The sequence below is a fragment of the Phoca vitulina genome, unplaced genomic scaffold, assembly GCF_004348235.1.
Source record: "Phoca vitulina isolate PV1807 unplaced genomic scaffold, GSC_HSeal_1.0 scaffold9, whole genome shotgun sequence".
Classification (NCBI taxonomy): domain Eukaryota; kingdom Metazoa; phylum Chordata; class Mammalia; order Carnivora; family Phocidae; genus Phoca; species Phoca vitulina.
Window position 1 is genome coordinate 4,805,688 of NW_022589712.1, and position 16,031 is coordinate 4,821,718.

The 16,031-nt window shown below is 44.9% G+C and overlaps 1 long non-coding RNA gene across 2 annotated transcripts in view; it reads right to left on the reverse strand.

Annotated features, from left to right (window-relative positions):
* Nucleotides 1-14,870, reverse strand: part of LOC116634349 — a 29,954-nt gene extending 15,084 nt beyond the window's left edge. The window contains exons 1-3 of one of the 2 annotated variants that reach the window (XR_004299949.1): nucleotides 14,448-14,870; nucleotides 5,283-5,389; nucleotides 1,992-4,029 (exon numbers count right to left, since the gene is read on the reverse strand). This is a non-coding gene — a long non-coding RNA (uncharacterized LOC116634349). Of the gene's footprint in view, nucleotides 1-1,991; nucleotides 4,030-5,282; nucleotides 5,390-14,447 lie in introns of those variants that run through there. The other variant, XR_004299948.1, reaches the window with a different exon arrangement.
* Between the last annotated feature and the right edge of the window lie 1,161 nt (nucleotides 14,871-16,031).

The following is a 16,031-nucleotide window of genomic DNA, read 5'->3' on the forward strand; positions in this document are numbered from 1 at the left end:
TGACAGGAATGTAAATTGGTACAACCTCTTTGGAATGAAATTTAACAATATCTAATAAAATAAAAAATGCACACATTCTCTCGGCCAGCAATTCCACTTTCAGAAATTAATTTCTAGCTGTGCTTACACAAGTGAACAAAGATGCAAGTACAGAGTTATTCATTACAGCATCACTTACAGACTCAAAAGATGGGAAACACCCTCAGTTTCCATCAGTGTGGGACTACAGTAGAGCTTTGACCTCTGAACCCAGTGAAGCTGGGACTAGTTTTCCTGATTCCCTCCCTTGTAAGTTTCTGGGTTAGGGCTCACCAAGAGAAACGTGTAAGGTGAGCAGAGCATACCGCTCTTATGGCATTTCCTCTTGCAGGTTCTCTGCATCCGGGCCAGGTGCAAGTTCAGCTCTGTGGTAAAGGGTACCAGCTATCTTGCAGGTGCCATGAGTGGTCGACAAGAGGTGGTGAGACACATGGTTTTACTTTACCCTCATAGTTCCAGTTTGTCCTTGGTCCCTCACTTCATGCCCAACTGCCCACTCTCATTACTTCAGTCTGAGTACCATTTATGGGGTCCACAGGCATACATAGGCTGCTCAACCAGCCCCCAGACTGTGGAAGGTCTAATTCTTCTAAATCACTCAGACTGTCCCTATTTCCCTGATCAAACACCAACTGATACAATTAATTAAAATAAATCATGAGGATTCTATAGCCATCGGAAATAATGAAGTAGTTCTATATATGAACATAAAGCAATGTCCAAGTCAGTCTTATTAAATGAAAAGACTGAGGTTCAGAAAACTGTATATCATATGCTACCTTTGGTTTTTAAAAAAAAGTCGGGGCAGGCCCACACCTGTACTCCACACTAACAGGTAATCAGCTTGCCTGTCACGAGCTCTCACAGGAAGGACACATACAAAATAGCAACTGTCCTCTGGGGAAAAGAGCTGGGGGTGGCGGGGTGACCTTCTGTGGTACATCTTTGGTACTGCTTGATTTTTTCCCATGAACTTGTATTAATTTTTTAAATAATAATATTTTAAAAATGAAATGACTCACTGAAATCTTGCTACATGAATCTCCTGAGCATAAGGGTGTCCAGGAGCAAGAATTCCTGTCTACTTCAAGGTCCTTCTAGCTGGAATCAAGTTGACATGAGACAGATTAACAGGAGAAAATCAGATTTAATAGCATACATACGGGGAATCCACACAGATATGGAAATTCCAGAGACTGTCAAAATGAGGTGTATGTGTCATTCTGAACTAAGAAGGGGGCAGAGGTCTGGGACTTCCAGGAAAGGAATGCACTTCCCAGGGTGATAAGAAGGGCAGAGGTTTAGTAATCAAATGTTTGTCCTGCCGTATAAATGGGTCACTCACGGTTTCAATTGCCTTCAGTTCAAAATAATCTGCATGCCAAAGTGGCACCTTTTGGAGATACCTTCCTGAAATCCTTCAAGGGGGGCTCAGGAAACATCAAGTTCCTCGCCTTCCTCAAGGCATGCCTCTTACCCCCCCATCTTTGTAGTTCATCCGTGTTTCTCCCCTCTGCAAGACAGGATGGTACTGTGAGTCATGTTATAGACACGGTGGATAGAACAGACCAGGAAGTGAGGGGGTGTTCATGTACGTTACCCAACCTCAGAGCCAATGACACAGCTTTTTTTTTATAAGGGCATTGGGCCACGACTCTAGTTGCTGGAATAGGAAGGAAAGAGATAGTCAACAGCTTGTTGTTGAAGCAGGAAAGAAGGGGAAGGCCTTGGAAATTTAACAAGGGTGCAGGGTGGAAAGAGATATTACCTATGGCTGCTGGCTTTCAATATTTTACTTATGTTCCCCTGAAAAGGGGGTGTATGGACTCACTATGTAAAAAATTTGAAATGCCTATAATGCAATAAAAGTCTCAAGTGCTGAATTCTGATTTATTTATAGTTAAAAAGTTTAAGAATTAAATATGTATGTGTATGTATTGTGTATGTGTGTTTGTACTCAGAGAGCCTTAGGAATGCATTTTTTTTTTTAATTTACCAAAATGAAAAGTTTCCTGTGAAGTCACAGTGAGGAGGACGTGCAATCTGGCTGAATGTATACTGGCAAAAATATTTATGGCAGATTATCAATTTTAAGAAATAGTCACACACAAATAGAAAAGACTCTGGTAAAAAATATAACTTAACAAACTTCATTGTCTCGAACAAGGCATATTTTTGGCTAACTGGTTGTGGGACTAAGTCCCACGTCATTGGCTGTAGGCAGACGGAGCTAAACTCTGCTCTGTGTCACCCCACAGCATCAGGAACGTGTTCCTTTCACATCACTTCCTCAGAGTAACTCCCATGAGACTGCACACACCAGGGCCCTTCCTCCTGCCTCGCAAGGCCTATACCCAGCAAAGAGAGTGGGCTTATGTTTGAAGGGAGACAATAAATCGGTACATGGACTCCAAAGATTGTACCAGAAAGAAGGAAGGACAGAATTAAAGGTTGGCATATTACCAAAGATCACCATAGCCTGCCACGTTGCGGTCCTAGCTGCTTTCCAAGCCTGCAATTTAGTCTGGCCGTGACCCACGGCTACACAGGGAAGCAAAGTGAGTAGCAGAGATGGGTGGTTTCAGAAATGAAGCACAATCCTTTAAAAATGTCTGTAATATGATCATACTCTGTAAGACCAAAGAACACAAGGGGCTTTTTTTCCGGAACATCTAAACAGAACTGTACGTCACTTTTAGGATGGAATCAGCACACACTCCAAACTCACATGCATGGCCATTAGATCAAGTAGCTAACTTAAAACGAACCGTTAAATCTCACAGATACATAATTGTAACATAACTGTAATCCCTTTCAGGCCGGTGTGGTTTTCCTTTGCTGATTAGTCCTGGCAAGTCAGACATCAAGCTTTTTGGAGGGAGTCTTCTTTTTTAAATGTCAGTTGGTCAAAGAGCATCCAAGAAAAGGAAGAAACATCTGTGAGTAGGCAGCGTTTGCCCCGCTGTGATGCCTACTTATCTTTCATCACTCATAAGCATCGCGATCATTATTATTACCGGGCATTTATAGACCACCTTTCCTCCCGATCAGCTCATAAACGGTTTTACAAATGGATTAGAAATAGCATAGACATGGATCGGTTCACACTGCACAAAGTGCAGTCTCCTCAAGGGGAAATGCAGGAGCTTCTATATAAATCAGGATAACATTAGGTGAAGGTTTAAGACCGACCATGAAGAATGGCTTATTTGCTTGAAGCCATAGGGAATATTAGGTAAGCAAAGGGCATTTCCTTCCCCTGGTTCCAAGGTCAACGTGGCCTCCCCGGCTGAGGTTTGAGGTTAATGGATGGAGCTTCCAGATTGCAGTGCTTCCAAGGGCTAGCACACCACACTTTTATCTTCTGGAGGGAGACTAATCACGTCATAGAAAGACTTCCCAGTGTCTCAGCATCTCGCCAGCAATGCTGCCCCGGCCTCGGACAAGGGATCCTGAGCTCTGATGACACCTTTAAATGACCTTCCAATGCTCACAAATCCATCGGGACCCAGGGTTCTGCATGCTGGTGTCCTCTTCTGTAAAGGCAATATTGGTACTTTCCTACAGGATCCAACAGCACAAACCATTTTGTTTTTGCTCAGAACCTCACCATGCTCATCAGCTGGGGCTGCTTCACATGGGCGCTCACCAGCGGTAACTTGGAAAGGATTTGTGATTCTTATCAAAATTGCCTCTTCAGATGCTGTCGGGAGATGCACTACTGAGCCCCTCATTCTCAGCGAGTCCCACCAAGCCCCCTCAAGCAGCACTTGCTTCGAGCTAACAACCCCGTCAGTCCTATGGGGAGACAGAGAATCGATCTACTTTATCTCGTCCTCGGCTATTAGAAGTGAATTTCCTCAGGGCAGTTATGAGAGATGCCAATTTTTAATGAGACTTATACTTGATATTTACTATATTTAGATGTAGACCTCTCCTCCGTGGGATTCAGTGAAGTCTGCTAGCAAACTTCGGTTTTCCACAACCTGTCTGTAATGATAACATGGATAGTGGCACCCACACGCAAAGGAAACACGTACTTTAAAAATATTCTGGAAGTTCTAAAGATCGCTGGGTTCTTCCCCAGCTGCTAGTGAAGAGGGGCTCCCCGCTCGTCACATTTAACGTGCGTAGACTCTCGTTGCTGTGCAGCTTCTGACTCAGTCTGTCTGGGGTAAGGCCCTTGGTTCTGCATTCCTAATAAGCATCTGGGGTCTGCCCGCTGCAGGTTGGTGGACCACCCCCAAAGGGGCAGCTAGGTTATTTGCACCTTTCAAGTCCCACATCTGAACTTTTCCCAGCCAACACACTTGCATGAAAATTCTCTGTGCAGGAGGAACTCCTTACGGTTCATGATCAGATGGGATCAGAGCAGAAATACTCCATGACAGCCCCACCACTCAGGGAGCACCAGAGTGAGAGGTTTTCACTGAAGAAGGGAAATTTGTGAGAAGAAAGGTGTCATGAAGCAAGAGACCCATGTTGCCTTCCCTACACACTCCTGCAGTCTGCGTGGGTCATTTGGCCTGGCTCCAAACAGAATGCAAAGTTAGAATCTATTGTAAAACCCGAAAACTAATTCTCCCGATTTTAGGGACAACTAAGAAGCAAAAGCCAAGGGAGCCCGGCTCCCTGCCCTGAGCCCAGCTTAGTTGGCCTGGGTACCAACTGAGAGCATTGGCATCAAGAGAGCACACATGGAGTGGGACCAGGCTCTGGGGTCTGGAGACCTCACCTCGGAGCCTGTGCAGATTAGGTGCAGGGGCTCACGGTCTCCTGGGGAGAGGGTGAGGGATGCTGGGAGGAAAAGGCAGGCAACTGTTAGTCCTTATGAGAAATGAGTGCATACAGAATGGGCTGAGCAATCCAGCACTGACTTTCACTGGGGAATATATTCCCAAGTAGCAATAAATCAGGTTTGGTATTGAAAGAATAGAAAGAGGAACAGAAACATCTACAAAGTGGAACCGCTCAGAAGACCCAACAGAGGGGTTGATGGTCCTTTATTTTATAGTTTGTTCACAGCTCACCACTGCTAGCCTACAGACTATGTTGGCAGAAGAAAGGACGTTGTATTCCAATCTGGGATAAGCCATGTCAGCTCCGATCACGTTATTCAGGTGGGGTGGGGAGTTCTCAAGGAGGGCACCAGAATCCTGCAGTTGGTAGAGATGTCTGGGTCTGGCGTGCATAAGTGAGTGACAGTGACTCATGCATCCCTTCACCTTATACAGTTTACGTACCTTCTGGGACAGGAGACGTGTTCAATGCTGAGACAGAAATCAAGGTAGGAGCTCCTCATAGGTGGTCACGTGACTTTCCTTTCTATTTCTCCAGTGTGTAGTGGAGTCTGTGGGACACAGTGGGATCAAAAAACATTCACCAAATGAAAAAATAGTAGTTAACACTGACGTGTTTACTAAGTGCCAGGCACTACACTAAAATGTTTTGTATGCATTATCCAAGGGCAAACACAGAGGATAGAGCTATTCTTCCTGAGGGGATTATTAACTCACTGGTCAGGGCCTATCACGAAATCTCTTGCAAGAATTTCTTCAGCAACCAGGGAGCACAGAGGACAGCATAGGTTTCCAGACAGGGATGAACTAGATTTCCAAATAGGTCTGGTGTTCCCCGAACAAGACGATTTGCCTCAGTTCCCACTCTGGGAGGTATTGATTGGATGTTTATTTTGGGGTGTGAGCATCACATCCGCCTTGAAGCCAGGAGAGTGGTTGTTGTCATTTGAAGACATTCTGCTTTCTGGATATGACACTACTAAGTTTGAGATGGAAGGGGCAAAACGTGCAAAACTTGCATTTCCAATAAAGTAGGTCTGTGGTCTTTGGGAGGTCACGGTGCCTTCCTCTCTCCATAGAAATGCCTGTATGTACAAGCATGTACGTTAAGAGCGCTTAAACCGGAAGCCAGCTCTTGAGATTGGAATCCAGACATAATACCTACAATTAGTTTTCCCTGAAGTTGCAGCTTTAGGGTTGAGCTCATTGCCATCTTCCTCCTTGGCTCTTGGGTCCCACGGCAGGAGCCTTTCACTGAGGTGCGAGCCTCCAAGAACAATCAGAGAAAGTCTCATTGACTGTCTCAGAGGCTCCGAGCACCACCTTTGTCCAAGATCTCAAAGAGAGAACTAAACAGCCATGTAGTTTATGTGTACGAATGAAATTACCCTAAAATATTTCCTTAATGGGGAGGAAATGGGAAGTTAAAGCTCTTTCCTGCTGTAGCAAACCAAAGTGTGGGGTGAGAAACAGCCTTTTTTCCACAATTTACTTTGCTTAAATTCAAAGTTGTTTTGTTTCAGCCCAACATTCCCCAGAGGAATTCTGTAGTTTTGCAGCAAATAACATTTGCATTTGCTCATTGAATCACTCTCAAGTTTCCTGTAGGAGAGCTCCAAAAGATCCTTGCATGGTGCGGGAGCGGATGACTGCACTCCCCAGGAGTCTGCTCAGAAAACCATTTCCCTACAATGACTTGCAAAACTCACAGCCTACCTCCTGGAAAAGTCTCAAATATGATAATTAGAGCAATAGACATTTTCATATTTCAGTGATGGGTGTTCCAAATTCTTGGATTTCAGCAGGCAAAATACAATGCAGTCATGGGAAAACACTCCTTTGCATAATCCAAGGCCAAAGTGGAATTTAAGGGGGAAATAAAACAGGTTCCTAGAGTACCCAGACAAAGTTTGGAACTCAGGTCTTTCTGGCTCATTGTGTTTGGGTGGGGCAGCACAACACAAAGAAACAATGTTTTCTATTGCAATTAGAGATCAGAGTTTAAATGTACCCCTGGTCTCTCCTTTTCAGCACCGCATCCTTGCAAACCATGCGACCTCTCTCAGTCCCTGGGACTTCTTTTGTAAAGTGGGGATTGTAATATCTACACTACCTATTTTGCTAAGAGGATTAAATGAAAGACAAAATAAAAGTTTCATAAACAGTGTAGTCTGTCAGAGGACATCCATTGTCTTTACTCGCCACTACTGGACCTCTCCATAATCATTTTTTAATTCTAAAAAAAACAAGAAGATAAGAGAGAAAAATGAAGTAATATCTTATTGATCTAGAGGCAATGGAAGCATGAGAGAGAGAAACAATCTGCCTTTGCCTCGTGGTATAAATGGTAGAGAATTAGAGAGAAAAACCGGTGAGACAGTCTTGGAGAGCTTAATGTGCGTGTTTGTTTTGTTAAAGATAAACTGAGGCTTATTAAACATTTTAAGAGTTTACCTGAGCAAAGCTGGGTTTGAATGGGACGTGCCAAATGGGAATTGGTTAGAGTCCTGGGACGGGAGCCCGGGAGAAGGTAAAGAGACAAAACAAGGAGATTGTTCCACTGGCCGCTGCCTAAAGACCAGTTGGCTGTTTTCGATTGGTTGTCCTTAACAGTTGTGATTTTGTGACCTTGAGGCATTTACTGGCTTCAGTTTTGGTTTGCTTAGGGTAGGCTGCCAGGGCATGAAAGCCACCTCAGTCCAATGGCCTCCGTGTTTAATTAATTTAACAGTTTGCATGTTTGTTTTGGTTTGGTTTGACTTTTTACAGCCAGAAATTCTCATAGCAATGACCTAGCACAAATGTCTCATTTTACTGAAGGGAAGACTTAAACTCTGTGTGATCCCTGTGTAGTCCTACATCTAAGATAGTAACAGAGCATGGAAGGAGTCCAGTTTTTCTGATTCACATGCAGTGTTATTTCTACCATAGCTTCTTCTGTTCCCTGACTCCCCCAGGACATGGAGAGCACCTGATCCTACGATTCCCCTGAAGCTCTGGGCAGATCACTGTCCTTACTCTGCACTACTACATTATACTGTGACTTTGGCAATTTTCTTGATGTCTTTGGATCAGCTTTCTCATCAATTTCCTTTTAGGTCATCCAGGCTCTTAAATTAACCCAAAACAAGGCCTTGTGTGAGATTAGGAAAAGCTGCCCATGACAGACAGACTCTGCTGTCTCATCACAGCACAGTCCTGTTGACCTCAGAGTCTTCCAACCCAGAGCTCGACAGACTCTACCAATAATGACCGTGCAGAAAGAGACCTATTTGCCATCCATAGATTAAATGAGCTCAAATTCTCAAATGATATGACTTACTTCTACGGCCATCCTGGAGAATGAACTGTCCCTGGTATTTTGTTCCTTGTTATCTGTTCCCAATCATGGTTTCCCTCTAGGGCTGCCCTCATATGGATGGCTGTGACCTGATTAATACGGTAATGAAGTATTCTAGAAAATGCCATGGAAGAAGGTTGAAAAAGAAGGCTCTCCCTGGGGCTGGTGATGGAACCACAGTGGAGCTGGGAAGAGAAATCAGATACAACTACAACACTGGTCGATACGTGAAGTAGAGTCAAACTGTACTGAGCAGCATCCTAGAACACTTGTGTTCCAGCTGAGTTGCGCTTTACCAGATAAAGCCTACAGTGGAGATGTGCCGCAAAGACAAAGAAGGTGACCTACAAGCCTTTGGATCTGGTGTCACCAGACAACACCCACCACTTCTGTGACTGTCGTCTGTCACACTGCGGGGACACTCCCTCTCTTTCCTCGAAGACATGGCTCCTGGCCCCTCTGCTCTCCTGACGCTGTTCCTACTGTGATTTTTGCTGATCTTGATTTTCACCAAGACGACCTTCCACTAGCCTGGCCTCTCCGTTCCTTGACCTCTTCTGTCATGATTGTCATTTCCACACTCCAGCCGACTCGTTCCCTTTGCCAAGTCTCAGATATTTTCATGACAGCAACAGCAAGCATTCTACAATCTAAATTTCAAGCATCCTTCTCTCCACTCCCCACCACCTCATTTTCCAGATCACTGTCTACAAGAGAGGGCATACTAGGCGGTGTGTTAGTTAAGACTGATAGTCTGCCAATCCAGTCTTTCCTCTGTCTCTCACTTCCCTCGTCTCCTTTCTTTTTTTGACAGCTTTAATTCTAATAGCAATTATTGCAATCACTCTCTCGAATTTGCCCTCAATCCTTCCACTCCAGGTGAAGTGAAAACCATGGTTAAGCTCAATTTGTCCCCTACTGTCCCTGGATATCTGCAATTGAACACAGCAGGAGAAAAATACATCTCCATGTGGACTGAAATTTGAAGTCTTGAGCATTCACCTCAGGTGGGCCCTTGATAATGGCTGGCCATAAAATTGTATTCCCTATCCATTTCTTCTCCCTCTCTTCCAGGCTAATATCTCATACCTCATTCTCTCTCCTCAAACCTTGTGTACCTACTCTTCCATCCTCCCTTTTGTCCAATGGCCTTAATTCCTATTTCAGCTACAATAGGAGTCCCTAGAGGAAGACCTCACTGCTCCCAGAGTCACCTGTGCACCCCTCTGCCCATGTCTGCATGCCACAGACTGGCGCCAAACTGCGTGTTCAGCACCGCCTCCCCTGGATGCAGGATGATGTACTCAGTCTGTGCCTAACTTCCCATTTGTAAAATAGGGGCAATAATATTGTCTACCTTTTTAGGTAGTTTCAGTTGTGAAGCCCATAAGTAGCCCCTGGCCCAGAGCACACACACTACGCGTTTTTGCCGTGATTGCATTTTCTATGCATATATGCTCTGTCTCCTATGCTGTTCTTGCGGATGAGCCACCACCCTCCTCCTAGCAAAGGGCAACCCCTCTACCTGGGCACTGGGCACTGGTCTCATCCCCTCTCACCTAAGCAAGGACAGCGCTCCAGCAAGCCCCTCTCCCCATAAGATTTTTCCCCCCAAAATATAAAATATATAAGATGCAGCTCTTTTTCCTATCTCTAAGAACTTCTCTTGACTCCAACATCTCCAGCTATTGCACTGGTTTTTCCCTCTCACGGCCAGACTACCTGCAAGACTTGCCTCTCTCCCATCTTGAATTTCTCTGCTCAGCAGTACCCACCCCAAGCAGATTTAGCCCTCACCATGCCACCAGAACTGCTTTGTCAGGGGCACCAGAGTCCCTTGAAATGATTTCTTCACTTGGCTTCTAGGATGCCATAACTGCATGCATCTGTTCCTACGATATTGTTTGCTTTTCCTTGGACTCCTTTTCTAGCTCAGCCCCATTTCCCCACACTTGAAATGTGGGGACCCTGAGGCTTGGCGCCTGGCTGTCTTCTACAGACCCTAAGTCCCTGGCTGGTCTTCTCCTATCATGTGGCTTTCTGTGCCACCTTGGGGGCATTCCCCCACATGGATGTCTTTGGTGTGGCTTCTTTCCAGTTTTCTAAACTCGAACGGCTCACTGCCCTACAGCTCCCTTTGAACGTAACCAGCGCTGGACACAGCTCCTCACCATCCCCTCCAAACCCACATTTCCACCACATGGCACCTCAGCCCACAGCAATTCTTTCTTTCAGTTTCTCAGGCAGAAAACACAAAAGCCAACTTCCCCACTCTCTGTCATATCCCTCATCTTACTCATCAGAAAATCCTGACAGTTTTACATTCAAACGACCGTCAAAATCTGGCCAGCTCTCAGCCCTTTCACTTCTTCCTTCTTAGTCCAAGCTCTGAGAATCCCTCACCTGAGGATTGCAATGTCCTCTTCCTTGGGCCCTGGGCCCCTTGTGCCTCCTGTCACTCTATTTTCAATAGAGTTCCAAAGGGATCATGAGCCATTCCAGTTTGGAGTATGTCACTTCTGAAAGCCCTCTGGTGGTGTCCTTATCACTGAGGCCAAAGGCCTGACACTGGCCCACAGGGTCCCCCAATGTCTGCTTCCACACACACCACACTCCTTCCTTGGCCTCATTTTCCATGGTGCTGGCTCGTTTCTGCCATGCTTCTTCTGGAACACTCTGGCACACTTCTGACTCAGCGCCTTTGTACTCGCTATCCTTCGCCTGTAACGTTCTTCCTCCAAATCCTGATGTCCCCCTGGCCCTCTCCCTCACCCCCTCTGGTGTTTGTTCAGACGCATCCTCATTGATGCCTGTCTTGGACGCTAAATCTAAAATGTCGCCGATCACTGCTTCCAGGCTGTCTCCTCTCCCTGGTCTGTTTTTCTCCTTTCCCCCTCATGTATCCAGGTGTACAGTATCTTTTTCCTATTTGATTTAGTCACCGTGTGTCTCCGGTCCAGAGGATGAACCATATGTGGGCTGGGACTTTGATTTTGTTTACTGCTGTCTCCTCAGCTGTGTGGTGAGGACTTTGGCCCAAAGAGAGGTCTGGCTTTCCTCCCTGGCCCTTTGGAAGTAACCTCTAAACTTATCTAATTTCTTCAGTGACAGGAGTGTCTTAGTCATTCCTGGTGGGCCCCTTGGACCACATCTGATAGTTTATGCTAATGAGGGGACTCGTGGCCTCTCAGCCTACCTCCAGGGAAGGGAGATGCTGGAAATGGCATTTAACTTTGCGGGCAATCAATCAGCCAGTCAAGCAGGCCTACCTGCTGAAGCCCCATTGAAATCCCGGGACCAAAACAGAGGTGACCTTCCTGGTTGGCAATACCACACGTTTGTTGTCACACATCTATGCCAGAAGGGACGTGCATCCAGAGGTCAGCAGAAGCTTTGCATTTGAAGCTTCCCCGACTCAGCCTCCTGTGTCCTTTCTTCTGGCTGATTTCAGTTACCTGTTCCCTGTAATAAATGTCACCATGAATAGAACAGGTTCTAGTGAGTTCTGTGAGTCTTTCTAGTGAATCATTGAATCTGAAAGTGGTTTGCGGAAACCACAAATTAGCCATGGGTGCAGAAGTGAGGGTGGTTTTCTGTGGACTCTTCCCTTTGCAGATGGACTGTAACTGCACTGGGGTCAGAAGCCCTGGATGGACATGGCTTTCTGGAGGCCGTGCCCTTCACCTTGCATGTTGGCTAACTCTGGGTACCAGCTCTGGGACCTGCACTTGGCCTCTGAGGGCATCCCTAAGTGGGTGTTGGATGAAGATATTAATGAATGAGTAAAAGATAAGCCCTAACCCAGCTTTACATTTGGAAATATTCAAAATAGCAGTTACTAAGCTCAGCCGATATTCAGCGCATTTTTCCCGGGTTCCATTTGCTTCTGACCTTCGGGGGACTGGCAGGACGTGTGAGGCCAAGGACTAACCATCATCTTTGCATGAGCCATTCCTGAACTTACCTAAAAGGCCTTCTGTGAACATTTCATATACAAAACTAATAACGACATCCTTTTTATTCAAAATCGTCATATTGTTATTGGCAAATTTTGGAGTAAGCTGTCTCAGGTAGAAAACTATTAATATGTGCTGAGTGTAAAAAGAATAAACCTAAGGATTATAACAGTATTTTATTCTGTAAGCAAAATGCATAATAAAACAAATGTGTGACTCATTTAAGACACTACTAATACTAATGTTAAAATATCTGTTTTAAGTTATAATTTTTAATTTTCTCTTTAAACCCAAACTATTCTAATCCATTCAGATTAAATATTCTATTTATAGTTTTTAAAACCACTGCCTTTCAGTTTTATCTGCTAGAACATTATATTCTTAGGAAATAGTAAGCCCTAACTTCAAACAGAGGAGAATGCAAGAGGATGACAATTAATACTAATAATAAAACCCTCTTCTCATGGGGAAAGCCTGCAGGAACCGCTAAGACCCTCCACTGGGAAGACACCCTTGGCAATTTTAAAAATGCTACAAAATGCTCATCTGAGATGAAAGGAAGAAAATAGGGTGATATAATTTCCTTTCAAATTAATAGTAAATGAAGGCTTCCTTCTTTCATACAGATTTGACTTTTTCTTGAAAATCCCTAACAAAACTAGCAAGGAAACAAGGGAGTAGAAATTACAGACGACCCAATTTGATAGTCAGCGCAAGCCAAGGTTTGCAGGAAATTTCTGGAAGAACCTGAAACACCATTTATCCCATTTTTCCCAGGCACACGTGTCACTGGAAGCATAATGCCAGTAATCAACGGTGAAATGTTCAATTATGGCTCGGGGCTAAATAGGGAGGGACTCTTACCAATTTTATTACTTTGGGAAATGTACACACACCCATTAATATTTTCCAGGTCCTTTTCTAAAACTGCCCAGTGATGAGAAATACATGAGATCAAAAATAACTTTGACACGGGATATTTTTGGGTGACAGACTCAACTGAATCTTTTCTAACCTGCCATTAAGGTCTGGGTGATTCATCTACACTAGAAATATGAGCTTGGATAATGAGACCTTCTTCCAATGAGATGTGAACTGAGTAAATCTCATTCAAGATGTAATTTGAATTTAATGCCTTGTCCGTAAAATAAACAAAGTATCATAAAAAGTTTAATGGTACACAGTGAATCAAAAAAATGCAAAAAGTGCCCAAAACTGTGTAATCCCAACATGAGCATTCCTCTATTTACTGCAACATGTTCTCAGAAGAGCTGAGCTCATCACGATATTTTCGTGGATCATCACAACACAGACTTTCTCTGAACTCGCTGAGCTGCTTATGATTGCTCTTCTTGTCAGTTTTTAAATCATTTTACCAAGTATCCATGCTTCAAAGTCGACACTTCCACGTTTATTAGGGATCTATGCACTCTCTGCACAAAGCTTGGGATTTCAAAAGAAGGGGGTCTATTGCCCAAGACAGAGATTCCCCAAGAACAGTTCTGGTGCCATGATTTGTACAGAAAAAATCCTCACTCCTCCTGTTTGCTCAGGTGAACCACGTGGCCCACTGCATCACTTAATCATTGTCCAGGAATTGGGCTCTTGTGCCAACCTAGAGATGCATCTTGTTTTATATTGCAGTATCAGCAGTAAAAAGAACATTGTGGACTTTTAAAATTGTTCCTGCCATCATGAACCTCTATCTACCCCTCACAGAGACAAGCTGTGTAAAGTACTGGGTACCAACGAGGTTCGGGAATTCTCACTATAAGCACAGTATGGTGAGTAAGGGGACAAGTTTGAAATCTTAGGGTTTGAATCTCAGAACCCCCACTTCTTGTATGAACATGGATAGGGCTTATAAACTTTAAGGACTTCCATTTTCTTACCTATAAAATGAGGATTATATGCCTGCCTCCTAGGAGTGCTATATAGATGAAAGGACAGAGTGCATTTAAAGGACTAACCCTGTGCCTAAAATATGGTTGTCAATAAGTGGCTAATAATTATTATTATTAAAACTCACATAGAGTCAATTTACATGTTTTCAATCATAACTTGGAAGCCAAGTGTTTATATATATATACACACACACACACACATATACATCTGTATGTATATTTTGAACAACTCATCTTTCAGAATTCAGATTATAATAAATTTGTATGGATACTGTTGGTTCCCTTTCCTAAGTGGAAAACCAAAAGTACAAAGAAAGGACTTGTCCAATGTCACAAAAGAAAGTTTTCTTCCAAAAGTTCTGCTAATAAAATGAAGTCCAAGGCTGAAGTTAGAGAGGATGTAACTTACAAGACGACAGAGCAGATGCCCTGGGGATGCTGCTTCGCTCTAAAGGGGCCTTCAGCCTCCCTTTTGATGACAGGGTATCCCGATTTGCTGAGACCCAGAACCAGTCAAGCACACTCCTTCGCCAAAGAAAGTGGAGCCCTGAGCTGCAGATTGTGAAGACGGGGAAAATCACCTGGAGCAAGCCGACCTGTCCCAGTGACATTACAAAGGCCCACCGTGAACCGTTAGCTGAGAAAGCCTCTCCTCTCCTCACATGCGAATGACTACGGCTGCGTCATCACAGCCTCCTCTCTGTAATTGCAAGTCGCCACGGAGAATGTCCCCAGTGTTGGCAGCAAGGATTTCTGTGTGGCGCGTGTTCTTTCTCGCAGCTTCCTTCCCGGCTGGGCACCCTGGGACTCTTGGAGGGGCATCCTGGCTGTGTCCCATTTCCCCTCCCCCAGTGTCGATGTTTCTGCTAAAATCCCTCTATTTAAAGGTGAGATAATCAGCTTTTGTTCCATTGGCTTGGATCAAAGACAATCTCTGAGCGGAAAAACAAAGCCACCCTCCACTGGGGGCAGCCGGCCTCTGTACTTTGCTAGCAGAGAAAAGGACAGGGTGTTTTATTCCTTTTCCAGGACTGGAAATTCTCATGCCCTGGAAACCCCAGCAGCAGAACTGAAGTGTTTCCCAAAGACAAACATCCCTATTATGAAGGGGACAGGACTTTGGCAGCCATCTCCAAACTGTGGTGGGCAATTTGGCATCGGGCCGCCCCGCCTCGTAGAGGGAGAGCAAGCAATTCCTTTGTCTGCAGTCCATGGGGCCCGGATTGGGCGCCACAGTCAGGAAGTTCTCTTTGAGGCCCACGGCCCCTCCGTCAAAGCCTGCTTTCTCCATTTAGTGTTTTCCTAATTGTATTATCTGACTCCTCCAGAGAAACAGCCTGCCTTCCCTGTCAACTGTGGTTCTGCCCACCACGAATGGCTTCTTTTTGACTCCCAGGGAGAAGGGGCTCGCCCACCCTTGGGGTGTGGGTTGAGAAGGCCTCCTTGGCCGAAAGCAACTTAGTACCAAACATGCGGATGGGAGAGTAGAGCTATTGATTCTAATTAAAAAAGAGACTTCACTTTACACAAAGCCCCTGCAAATGCTGTGGTTATAAAATCTCTGGAGTTTTTACGTGTTCTCTAGAAATGTCAAATGGGAAGACTGGTGACGTGATTTGGCGGCGTCCCGCTTTCCAGATCATCTCTGGTTTGTCATCTCTGTCCTTAAATGGGAACTGCATTGCACTCCCTCCTTTCTAGTGAAAAGGGGCCTGGAAGCCCCTTTTATTTTCCTGGAGGGTGACCTCCGAGAGACACCTGGTTGCCAGGCCCACCACCAGGGACCCTGTGCTTCCCCTGGAAAGAGAGCTCAGAAATGTGCAGGGCTGGTTTTCTTGATTTCCTCTGTCCTGTCACAGGGAAAGAGGGAGAAGGGTCTATAAAAAAGGAGCATGTAGGTATTTCCATGTCGTAAACAGTATTCCGCAAGTCTACTCTCTGCTGATTAGCACTCAAGGTGAGATTTTCCGAAATCATTTTTGCCACCAGGTCC